General features: G+C 33.9%; 1 protein-coding gene across 6 annotated transcripts in view; it reads right to left on the bottom strand.

Annotated features, from left to right (window-relative positions):
• Brat (tripartite motif-containing protein brain tumor) overlaps positions 1–13875 on the bottom strand; it is a 104265-nt gene that overhangs the window by 42960 nt on the left and 47430 nt on the right. The gene's annotated exons all lie outside the window — the stretch shown is intronic.

Below are 13875 nucleotides of genomic sequence, written 5' to 3'. Positions count from 1 at the left end.
TATTTGTATGCAAAACAATCGCAGTATTGTTTTATTACATTTTTTTATGCAAAGAGTATTATTGTATTTTGTGCTTTTATTCATGTCATTATTTTTAGAAAATATAATAATATATAATAGAGTTAATTTAGTAGTCTCTCTCTTCTTTATTATAACATAAAATTTATAACTTTGTCAAAATTAAAACAAAATTTAATATAAAATAATAAAATCTTTGAGATAATAACCATAAAATAATAAAATATTCCTGACAGTAATATAAAAATTTATTGTCATATTTTACATATTTATGAATAATCAAATAAAGAAATCGCTCGATTTCAAAAGATGAATGCCGACATCACCTACAGAAATTTTTTATCCAAAGGAGATTATATTTTTTAGTTAGTGTATGCCAAAAATATTTCACAATAGATACCGCAAAGACGAAAGATCAAAGATGGTCAAAAATCGATATTCGTGACAAAATCGATATTACATTGACGGTAGAATCTATAACGTCCGAAAAGAATGCGTAAAATGGATTCGTGGAATTTTCTCGTAAAATACGCTATTTTTTGACTATCAAAAAAACCAGGAGAGAAGCGAATCGATAGCATTGGAGATTTTTCTGCGAAAAATTTAGTTCTCGCCTGAAAAAAAGTCACGACAAAAGAAATCTGATGCAAAACTGTAAATTAATTCGCAGCAAAGCTATCGCATATATATATATATATATATATATATATATATATATGATCGAAAAAATTTCTGATTCTCTGGAGTATATCTGAAATATATTAAAAATTGTACAGAAAAAAGAATTAGAACCCTTAATTGCAAGAGGAAACAGTATATAGTAATTAAATATAAATTAATAACGACGATAAAACAGTTAAATGTATTTATATATGATATATATATATATATATATATATATATATATATATATATTTCGTTAAATATCGAGAATTTGAATAGAAAAAGTATAATGACTTGTATGTGTGCGTAAATATATTAATCAAAATAAAGATTGGAATCAATTGTAATGTTTTTTGTAATAAAATTATCAAATTGATAAAAATGTGACAAATATAAAAATATTACATTCTATGATATAAATATATAATATAATGATGTACAAAATAGTAAATAGTGTATATTAGAATAAAAAGTGAATTAATTAGAAATAATAATAAAATATTATGTATAATTATATAATTATATGCATAAATATAATATTTATCAATTACTATTCACACAATTATGTTCAAGAGAATATTAAATGTATTAATGTGATTAAAAAAATGATTTTAAATATCTTAAAACGATCGCACGTGCAATCTTTACTAATTTCATCGTCTATCTTTTTCGCAACGATAATGACGTCTGATTTAAACGTATGCGCGTGAAGTAAAAGAAAGCAGGGGAGACGCGGCAGAGAAAAACCAAATGTTTGCATCGCGCAATACCATTGTCCGATCTTAACAGATAGCCGGAAACACGCAACGAAGCGAAACTTCCGGCGAAACCGACACCCGTGCGGCATACGCGGTCGCGCAAACAAAACCACACGAGAACTCACAACGGTCGATACGCGTTCGCGACGTGGATATTAAGCGAAGTCACACAGCGCAGAAATACGACGACGTAGTCGTGTAAAATTTTCCCCCCTTTCCAGCCCTTCCCATTGATGTTCTCATTTATACAAACAATCGGCGAATATGAAACAATCTATCGGGAGTTTTAATGCGCGAGAGCCTTCCTCGTTGCTTCCGTTCTTTTGGTAAATTTTAGTAATATGCCTGCATTTTCTGCCGCATGTTTTTCATCCCTATACATTGCCAACATCAACGAAGATATAAAAACACAATCTCCTGTGATATGTAAATAAAAATTTTTAAAAATGTGTACAAAATAAACATTATGGATACAATTTCATCATCAAATTTTTTATTCGTTCCTTTGCGTACTTAAGAGCGTTTTATTATTTTTTCCGTACATAAAATGGAATGTAGTCTGCGTCGATCGTAACGATGATGGAAAGTGTAACGACGGAGTCGGAACTTTGGAAGGGCGCGGAAACGAGGGGACGCGTTGCGTAAGTTAATCACCATCAATTTACCCGACGCACCTGGCGTAAGAGAGGGACATTGCAGTCGCAGTCGTAAAACAACGAATCGCGCATCACAATCGTTCGATGGGGAATTCAGTAACGACAGTCTGGAAGTGAGCCAAGGACGCGCCACCGTGAAATCCGCAGGTGTGCAAACGACGAGAATAGAAACGAAATTGTCGTAATCTTGCTAAAAAGATTTAAAAAAAAAATCGACGCGATAAAAATATAAAGATATGAATTAAAACAACTGATTTTTTTTTTTAGTGCAACATCGATACAAATCGAAAATCCGAGAAAAATAATCTAATTATCCATTTAATTTTTTTATCTTAATTTGCCTGTTTCTAAAAAAATTGTTTGCTGTCTAAAATATGCTATTTCACGTTTTATGAATGCAATTTATAATTGCTCTTAAATTTGAAATTAAAATTATGAAAACTTTCGATGCGGATGTACGGTTGAATCTCGCAAAATTAATCGCTGAATATAAATCGGATAAATCTCTTAGTTCGTCGTTATGATTCAGCAAGTACTTTGTTTCTTCTCGAGAAATATGTGCTCGTCTTAATTCGGCGTATGTCGTAATGCGAAATTTATGGATATATACTTCCTCGTTGAAACGACGACTTGACAAGCCTGGGAACGCTGATTACGTAAATCATATGCTACATATTTTACTGACAGTTTGTAAATTTCAAAATTTACATTCATGCAATACCCCCTGTTTCTCTTCTCTCTCTCTCTCTCTCTCTCTCTCTCCCAAAATTAATATTTCGATGCTACGAAAATTTATAACCAACACAGCTATATCGAGAATATATTATGCCTCTCTTTCTTTCCTTCTCCCGATTCAATTAACGCTTCATGTCAACATGTAATATGCGGATTACACCTTCGAACGAAAAATAGATCGCGCGCAATGATGCAACATTCGACAGCAACCGTGCATTAAGCATAAACGAGCGATATTAACGGACGATCAGTCATTATTATTATGAGCTAATTAAAAGTTGTATCGATCAGGCAGGATCTGATTTTCTCGTTCCGCATCGTCAAACCGATACCGTATGAATATTCCACGTGCCGCTACAAATTGTTTGGCAAACCTGTCTCGGTGCCTGTGTGCGTGCGTGTGCTCGTCGGTTTTACGTTGTTCGAAAATCGAGCGGCAAAAACCCCGCTACCTGATCGATCGCGTTAGCCGGTGTTACGCGCGAGTTGATACGTAAAATTGTGTTCACTGAATAATACATGGCGAACGTGGAAGGGGGTTTGTTTTTTGCTGGGCGATGACTAAAGCGCACCATCGACCTTCGTGTCATCATTTTCATCATTTCGTTAGATATTAATGCGGCGAGTGTATTACCCCCGTCGTTTGATTTAATAAACCTGTCCCGATCCATCGAAAGCTTCTGTTTATGCGATTTGATAGTAATAATGCGATAACTGCATGTGTCAATATTTTCTCGGGAAGCACATTTGACATTCACTCCAATATTTTGAATATAAATTACGCGTTGAAAAATGCATTTGTACAGAAAATATAATTTTCCATAATCATCAGAATCACCTCCGATCGATCTGCTTAGATGTAATCAAATAGCAGTAAAAGGGAATGAACGTTTATTTGATTTAATTAAACCGATTTCACTTCAGGAATTTTGTATAATCGGAAAAAAAAACGTGCATATATGTATTTGAAAACAACTTTTGACTAGAATAAATATTTCATTCATGTCTGTATAAATTATGATTCAGGTAAAGTAGATAGATATACCTATACTAGAATTCTAAAACGTTCAGCACATTAGAGATATTGAATGATGTCAAACTCGATCATGTACTCGATCATGTTCTTTGAGGCGACAGCGCGATCTCGATTCGTATTGCGTTCCATTCGCGCGAAAATTCTCACGAAGTCAGTGACCTCTTGACCTACCTCGACGACGGTGAGCGCCCTTTCACCCTCTTTCTCTCTGTCTCCATTCGCCTCCCTCCCTACGCCCTGCATCTTTCCGTCATCGGTTTCGCGGTGCTCTTATCGCGCCGGAGACTTTTCTTCGATAGGACAGCCGCCGAACGATAACCACGACCAAGGAATATTCATGCACGAGAAATGCGTGTGTTTGCTTCGCGTATTCTGGCAGTGTAAATCGACAGTGTCTCTGATTTCCCGCACGTTGTGATACTACGTATTATTCAGATGGCCCGGCACGAACTCAATTTGAAATTGTGTCATTGCTTGAATAAACCAAGATGAAAGAGTAGAGAAAGAAAGAGAAAGAGAGAATGATAGAATCTTTATGACTGGAACATTAAACAAGACGAATAAAAATGCAATAAAAAAGGACCGTATAATTTTCAATGCAGAACGAAATTGTGCTCTTAATTAGATGAAAGAGGTATATTCGACGATAACACTCGCTCAAAGATTGAAATTTACAGTGCCATTCGATATCAGCCCTTTTTATTTCATATCTAAGAAAAAATGGACACAAGATGATAGATAGAATAGAATAGATAGATAGATAGATAGAAGATTATATATATATAATTATAATCTTATAGTAAAGTCCATTTCTCCGGGAAAACAATTCAAAACTATCATTTTTTTCATTTACTTTTGCGATGGCAAAGAGAAATGTTTTATGCAGAACAGAGATATCAACATGATTTTTATGCAAAGCTTCTTATAGACTTTTTCTGCGTTAGGTCACAAGAAAGAAATTTGCAACTGATGTCGATGAAGCGGAAGTGGCTTCGACGAGAGTACCGTTACTTTGCTTCTTGTCTCAGGTTCCGAAAAAAAAGAAGAAAAAAAAAAAAAAAAGAAGAAAGAATGACAGGTGTTGCTGTCACTTTCAAGTAATGAGTGTCTTTACTCACGCGAATGTGTATGTATATATGGCTACAAATTAAAAATCATTGGAAAGAATCGTTCGTGTACCATGATCTTTATTTTCCGGTTTCTCACGCTCCACAAGCAGTGAATCATATTCAACCCGATCGATCTGGATAAAATGTAAACTGTTTTTGAACTAAAAAAGAAAACAAATATGAGTATGAGAAATTTAGTAACTCGATTCAAAAACAATTTAAAACTTTACACGAATATAGACCAGCTCATTTTAATGCGTAACTTTTATATTTCGTTGCAACAATATATCGTACCATGTTTTAAATTTGTTTAAAATCGATGAATAAAAGTCGAACAAAATATTATTAATAAAGATTTCACTTACAGAAAGTTAGGCGGTATAAAAATCACGCCAAACCAATTCGGATACCTAATAACTTTTACATTTATATCCTCACCCAAGGTTTAGCCTGCATCAATCAATTTAATACGGCGTGTTTCTGGTGAGATTAAAAAATGTCAAAAGTTGACTCGCGCTGGAAAAAAAAAATCTGAACAAAGGAAGTTATAACAAGGCGTGTTACATAAAAATTTAAATAAAAAAATAAAATATAATGCAGAGAATTTTAATCACACCTATATATATATATATATATGTATATGTGTATGTATATATGTATATTGTATATAAGCAAAATTATATATATATATATATTATTTAATAATTATATTAATAATTATTTAATTATGTACATATAAAATCGCCGTCACACGAAATATCCAAGATAAAATGAGTCGTCAAGTTGTGAGACGGAAACGGTTTTACGTCACTCTGCCACTTGGTCGAAATTTTTTTTATAAATACCTTCGCCGAGGATCACTTCACACGCATTTTGATCTCGCAACGTTCTCTTTGAGATAACGAAGCTATCAGCGATTATCAGACCGAGAGTTAGGCGTTCCAAGCAGGCGTTTACGAGCGACCGAATATACATACATATTCGCATGTACATATATAACGATGTGAAGTGGTCTAACTCTGACTATACTCGAGCGCGAATATATCCCGCGCTCGACGGATGCTCGAGCGAGCGTTTACGCGTTGCCGCGCAAACCCCATCAGGGAGATTACGGGCTGCGAGCATCAGCGTCGGTCGGGATTCGATTAAGGACGGCAGCTCGAGCAGCGCAAACCAGGGGCAAACTGTAGAGATTGGATCGTCGAGTGGTTACCGAGGATTCGGCAGAGCGGGTTCGTCGAAATCCGCATTGAACTCCATCGCGAGAGTTGATTGAGTCTTATTACTCTGCAAGGTCAAAAGGGTGCCGATCAAGCTTTATAATTTGATATCTTATTCGTAAGTCGTCAGCGGACATGCTTGTCGCACATTTTAACGACAGTTATTGTCGTAGAATCAACTTTTTCCCTTTAATGACAATTGATTGGCACATATACGCGATCATTTCTAGAACTTTTAATTTTCAATATTGAATTTCCCGACAATAAAGTTAAATTAAATTTCTGTTAAGATGTAATTTCCATAACGCTGTAGTTGAGTCCTTAAGCACTTTATTTTATCGATTGATAATAAAATAATTAATTTTATATAGATAATTAGTACGAAAAGAGAGCTGGAAAATAATACGTACAAAAGTAACTATAATACAGAATACGGAGGTTGATTTTTACTTAAAATAACTCTCTGATTGTTTTGTAATATCCTTTTCATACTAATATAGAATACATTTAAAGGTTAAATGCTTACTAAACACATATTGTTCCTAAGAACACGTAAGCGTAAGATGAAACTCTAATATAATCGCGTTCGCGGAAGCTGAAATTGCAATTGTACAAACTTGGACGAGTTCTCGATGACGCGACCGTGTGTGTTTTCGATCAATCGTGCGAAGATTTGAATGGCAAAGCGAGACAGAGAGAACGAAAGAGGCTGAGAGAAAAGGAAAGAGCCACCCCATTCGAGGAAGGCCCATTTGATGGTTGTCACTTTTGGTTAACCGGAAACGTGAGAACATCCTCTGAATGCTAAAACGAGATATCTATTCGTCTACGACCTTCCGCATTAATGAGTCGGCACACATTCGCGGCTCTGCGACACGAAATCTCTCGTCGAGGCGCTCGTTCGGCGATTTAAATTCCAATCTCATGACGCCCGTGTCATAAGGATATATCCCGACGTCTCGCTAGAGACTGGTAAAAGATATTTTCGTGAGATATACGGCTTTTTTTGTATTTTGCCTTTGAGACTATTAATCTCGTGCTAACTCGAATTTTAAGTCTCCTGATATTCTCGTAACTTGTTGCCTCATTGAAAATAATCAACTGCAATAATTAAACTCTATATTTTTACAACACATTCTACGATAAAAAAATCGTGTATATTATTTTGTTATGTATATTACTCTGTCATTATTATCGGTTCTGCTGCATTCGATTTCGTCGATCTCGGATTTAAAGCAAAATTAAAAAAAAAAAAAAAAAAAAAAAATTATAAAATAAAAAGCAAACATATTAATATATATTAATCAATTACATTGATTTATATAATTGCACTGATTATATATGTGCGTTAATATATTTATCGTGACAAAATTATATTCTAATGATATTCACACCGTTTAACCTTGCAACTACGATTTTTGTTAAAGAATAATAATGTAATCCTCTACAACAACGTTGCGTGTCAAACAATAGGCGCGTGTTTTCTCTCTTCGGCGTGCGTGGCCCAAATGATAAAAGCTTAACCAAGGACTTGGGAAATGTGGAGGCCATTTCCGGCGATAAATTCGCGTCCGACTACGCGCGCGGGATCGCGCGCGTGTCGGTTTATTACTTTTAACGATCGTTTGTTACGACAAAAAAGAAACTCACGAAGGGATAAATCTCGGACATATCGAACGCGCTTATCTGCCGAGGTGGTACTAGATAAAGAATAACGATGGGAATTAAATCGACACTTCTGTCGATATATCGGCCATCTGGCGTCGCGTCGCGTCGCGTCGAATGAACGCTACTTGCCGTTTTCTATTTGGAATCGAAAGAGAAAGAGAGAGAAACGAGATGTGTTATTATATTTCTATCCACATCACGTGTCACTTAAACATGTTTTAACCCTCCCCTAATGGCATATCGGCGTGATTTCTCATTTTTTGCCAGAATAATATTTTTCGTGAGGAGAATCACATAGAACAGAACGCGGAGGAAAAAAGTAAATGAAAAGAAAAGCACTTTTAAATAGACTTTACGTCAACAGAATTTTATAAATTGATATAAAGTTATTCAGAGATATTTAATTAGTTATTCAGAGATATTAACGGGCAAAGATTAAAAAGTTTCTAATTTATTAAAATTCTAATTAACTCCTAATTAAAAAATTTAATTAATAATTTATATAGAATTATATTCGTGGGAAGAAACTGTAATCGATAAATTAGAAAGAAAGAAGCGAGAGAAAAAGAGAGTGAAAGGCGCCTGCGGAGCACCCTGTATATTGCACACTGTATATAGTAAGAGGTTGACCCGTTCACTGCTGGTATGACGCGATGACGTGTTTCGTCGACTTTTCGCGTGTGTGTTGGTGAAACGAGAATTCCACATGTAATTGTCTGTAACCTCCAGTTACAGCCGCGGGATAGCTTAAATTTTTGTTCGCGGTGCACCGAGTGTTTCTGACACTTTGTGGACATTTTTCAAATCGCGATTTTTTTTCCTTGCATTTTGTACGCAGCGATTTTCACGCAAGGAACAAGTCAACGTCAATTCTTATTCGCACCAAATTTCGCGATTTTTTAAATGAAAAAACAAAAAAAAAAAAAAAAGAAAAAAAAGCATTTCATTACGCAGTAATCAATACGCAGAAGATGGCAGTGATAAAATATGTACTACGTATTTGGTAAATACTTGCAACGATAGAGTAATCATTTACACAGTAAACATCGACGATTGCAGTCCGAGAGCGAGCTTTGCATCTCTGTCGTGTGTTTAATTCCATGAATAAATTCTGCTGATTACGAGACACTGTTTTATCTTAACGACTATGTTGAAATTACTACGCTCGCGAAAGAAAACAAAATTATTCCACACGAGGACAAAATAAAAAACTAAATGTCATTCTGTTTCGAATAACTATTCTCGTCGAAAAAGATTTTGTTCATTTCCTGCATTCATATATGAGAGACATGTACATACTTACACATAAGAGGTATGTATTTCCATAAGTAATTTTTACAAAGCAAAATATTAACATACTTTGATGTTAGAAAAGATAAAGTATCCAAATAGATTTGCTTTGAAAATTAACTCTTATTCTAATAAAATTGATGAGTTTCAATATTACATTAAACATCATAATCTCTTAATAACAATTTAATTATATATGCGATTAGTATGCAAATAAAAAATTATAATAGAATTTATATGTAACAATTATAAAGTTGCAACACTGAGTAATATTTACTATTAAAATTAGTTTATTGTTAAAATTTGAAATTAATTAACACTTAGTATTTATTGATTATTTAATGCAATAATTGCTTGAAATAAATTAAACTAAAAAAAATGTACATGCAATAAAATCTAATAAATATTATTTATCGTAACAATTATCTATAATACATGAGAGAGAAAAAGGGAAAATTCTATTTCAATGTGTAAAGCGTACAATTAAGATTTCTTGATGTTTTTATTGAACACGATATTTGTATGAAATAAATAAATCTAAAGCCGAAAAAGCACAGCGTATATAAACAACGTCAAATATTGTGAGAGAGAACTGAGCTCTATAACTGCGTCAAAATTCTAAAATACTCGCATTGCGAATTGCAATAACTCCAAATTGCTCGACGCTGCTATTTTCCATCTCGAAAGCCGGCTCGTAGCAATTTATCGTCGATGGCGACGACAACGACGCAAACATCAACGAGAGAAAAAAAAATCACCCGAATAAACTCTTCGATCGATCGTAATTTATAACGTTACGGCGGAAAAAAACAGAAATGAAGACCAATTCGTAGGATGTAGGCGAAAGGTGAGACAAAAATATTTATCTTTTGTATTCATATTCAATTTGCATGTTTTTCATTTTCGTTTTTGTTGATTTTTGAAGGCTCGAGTTTTATTCATCTCGATTAATTAAAAAAAAGTACACATATATATATATATATATATATATATATATATATATATATATATAAATAAATCATAAATTCAAATCATGTGTATCATAATGAAAAGAATTGTCTAATTCGAAATTTTCGATAAAATACATAAAGGAATGTCAGAGTTGAAATTTTACGATTTTAAAAGTGCGAAAGGGCAGATACTATGAGAGAAAGAGAAAGCGTGTCAAGGCCGCATATTGAAGCGTGAAGGTCTAGCAAAAGTATTCTGACGGACGATCTATCGATCCGAGATAGGCGCGAAAACGATCAGCTGTTATAATCTGTCGCCTACTGGAATCTAAAGCAAAACGTTTCGTAAAATTTTTTCACAAGACAATCACCTTTTGTATATACATTCTTAATAAGGGAAAGAAAAATGTGTAGAGAGAAATAAAGAAGAAAAGTTTTAATGCACAAAGCAAAATGGAGCGAGGGTACAGCTCTGCAAGCACTTTAATCTCTGTTTCCTTGGCTTGAGTCCTTTCTGAAACGTTCTACATTAAGATGTTAACACAAAGCACATTCTCTTCTTTCTCAACGGCAAGAATCAGATACGCATTCTTTTGGCATGTGTTTACCTGGACAAAGAAAAGGACTACGAAAAACAAGATATTTTATTCTTTTAATACTTGACATTTTTTAAATGCTGACACTAGTAAAATAGAAGAAATGTTTTCTTAGACAATTTCAATGTGCAATAAAATATTATAACTCAAACTGCTTGTAGTTTTATAAATATCGATATAAAAAAATGATGCAATTTCTACATAAAATATCGTTGTCAATATTGTGCCCCTAAATGTCTCTTTGCAAAAACAATCCTAAAGAGTTTGATTAACCCAAGATGTTATTAATATAATTATAGTGTTATTTTGCCATTTAAGTTTTCGATTTCTTGATTTGACTGTAAAATAAAATATTTATAGTAAATTTAAAAAATTGGACGTTTTATTTTTTTTTTTAATTATTTCAATGTAGAATAACCGACAAAGCAATTAAATATACATTTTACAGATGACTAGACATTAAAAATTTCTTGTAATTTAATATTTAATTTAATATAAAAAAGTTGTTTATTATATTCGGTTTTAATTGATCAAGTTTTAAAATGCCGATTATATTCGCAAAAAATCACGCTTTTAAAGTAAGAAAACTAACTGCAGTGTATCGATCTCTCTGGAGCTTCTTATTTTAGAGACTGAGATACCATTTTTCTTCCACTCCCGTAAAGTCCGACGACTGGCGGGGAATTTAAATTGCTCCAGACACTAACTGTTAAAAATGATGGGCCGTGTGCTTTGGCTGTGGTCTGATTCCTTCGCTCGGAATAGTCGGCTCTATCCGGTTTTCTCGCGATACATCCGTGGGATACGTGGATCCTACACGCGTGAGCATCTTTTATCCGCGACGGCCTCGCCGACCGATTGAAAAGGACCGGTTCGCAATTAATCGCTCAACTTAGCTGCGATTCGACGCGACCGTTTTTAACCCAGTTCTAGTGCAATGTGTAACACTACAATGTATCGTCTCCCTTGAAACTCTTTTATCGCCTACAATTTCCTACAAAAAGCAATATTCTTCATATTTACAAATGCTAACGTAATATCGATATATTGATTATTACAATGCCGATTTTTTGTGTATTCCCTATATCTCGGTAAATGGCGTAAGAAAATTTTATTATGTCTATTTATACTATAAATCTGTACATATTTAAAAACGAAATAGGTCTGATTCCGTGAGAGTTGATAGATAATATGAATAGAGCTGATATATATATCAGCTCTATTCATATTATCTATCAACTCTCACGGAATAGATATATATACGGAAGGATATATATATATATATAATAAATGTAACGTAAAGTTTTGAAAAGTGTCACGCACACGCAATAAACACGTTTAAAAAAATTTAGTACAGTACAAGTAATACATTTTTTTACGCACATCTCTGGATCAGTGCGTTCCGAAGAAGTGTTTATTAGAACGAACTCGGTCACGAAAATTCGAGAGAAGGGAAGATAGAGGAGGCTGCGGCGCTTTTTATACTTTCACTTTTGATGTCTGCCGCTGGCACACGGATTGTCTAACCTCGAAGTTACGCGAGAAGGAAATGAAAGTTAACGTGCGCGGGCGTCATGTAATTGTGTATGGAAACTTCGAAATAAACTATGCTTTCAAATGTAATGTACACGTGTCTTCATATTAGATCATCATTTTACTAAAGTACATTTAATTATTCTCACGTAACACAAGCTTTTTCAAATAGATGTTATTTTTAACTGCCCATTTTATTTTTTCTTATTGCAAAAAAGAAAAGGAGGAAAAGATATCACATCGAGGGAGAAAGAGAAAAAATTGTTATTATAAAATAAAATTCTCAAAGATACAGTAGTCTTAGCATCAAATGACCACTTGATACTGTTGCTATCATTCTCAAAGTATTTTGTTCTTAATTTTGTGTTCATCCGAAAATTTGTGCTATTAGGAATCATATTTAGATGATTAAATTCTCAAGTGTACATCCATTCAGAATCGTTCTTATAACTATTTCTATATGACTTCCAACGTTTATCCTCTCAGCTTCAAATCTATATTCATTGGAGTCTTTTCTCTGTTGTCGAGAATCTCAAGAGTTCGCGAAAATGTCAAACGCATGACAACTCAAACGCATAACATTAGCTACATTTACATATTGCACGGTACTGGTGCATCGACATATAACTTTTATCGATCGCAATCTTATTTCTTGCAAGAACCATGTCTGTACATCTGTACTTGTACATCTATACAAAATAAAAAAATACATTTGTTTGCAGCGAGTTAAATTATTGGATATAAGAAACTTGATGAAAAAAATATAGTTTCTTAAAAAATAAAGATCAAATAAAAAAAGGCTAACATGTATTTTTGATAAAAATTTCGATACCGTTCTTGCCTGCAAATTAATTTCTTTGATTCAACTGTCGTTGCTCCCGGATATCTAGTGATAGATAATGTCGCAATCTCGCGCGTTAATTATGTCTCGTTCGATCGTATCACATTTCTGATGAATCATTCATTTGTAATAAATGCCGTGTAAAAATTTGTGAAACGCGTAAATTCTGAATGTTTCACAATTCAATTTTGAAAGAACACAACTAGAATATATTTAAGACATAATTTATATACATATATATTTTTTTTCAGTTTTGATATCAGAGATTTAAACATAAAATCTTCCAAAGTTTTCTTAATTTATTCTTATTAATTTTGTGCTATTAATGCTGATTAACTTCGTTTATTAGTCTGTCTTCCAAAAATAAAATTAAATGAGGATCGTTTTATTATAAATGTAAACTTTGAGAAAAAAAAAACATTTCAAACATAACATGCGCAAAATTATTTATTCTCGCGTCGAAAGCATGTTTCTCGATTTTATTAACTCTTCACAACTGCTAAAGCGATTCGTGCCGCTAAGGGTTAAAGACCGTCATGCAAACGCGAGCCGTGCGTGATATCGATCTCGCGTTGGACGAATCGGCTGTGCACACGTCACGTGGCCGATGTGGAACACGCGTGGAACAGCGTGCCCTCGGCGGCGACTAAACGCAAGACCCCTTTTCACGCCAACGCCAACGCGCACGCGATATTACACGAACGTTCTCGGACGAGTCGAGGGACGATCAACGAACTGTTTAGTTCGTCGCGCGCAATCGACATTCAACATTTATGGCGCAATTGAGCTGCGTAATGTATCG

This window comes from Anoplolepis gracilipes, chromosome 6 (assembly GCF_047496725.1).
Source record: "Anoplolepis gracilipes chromosome 6, ASM4749672v1, whole genome shotgun sequence".
Classification (NCBI taxonomy): domain Eukaryota; kingdom Metazoa; phylum Arthropoda; class Insecta; order Hymenoptera; family Formicidae; genus Anoplolepis; species Anoplolepis gracilipes.
Note: the sequence above shows the minus strand (reverse complement) of the source record. Positions and strands in the feature narration are given on the sequence as shown.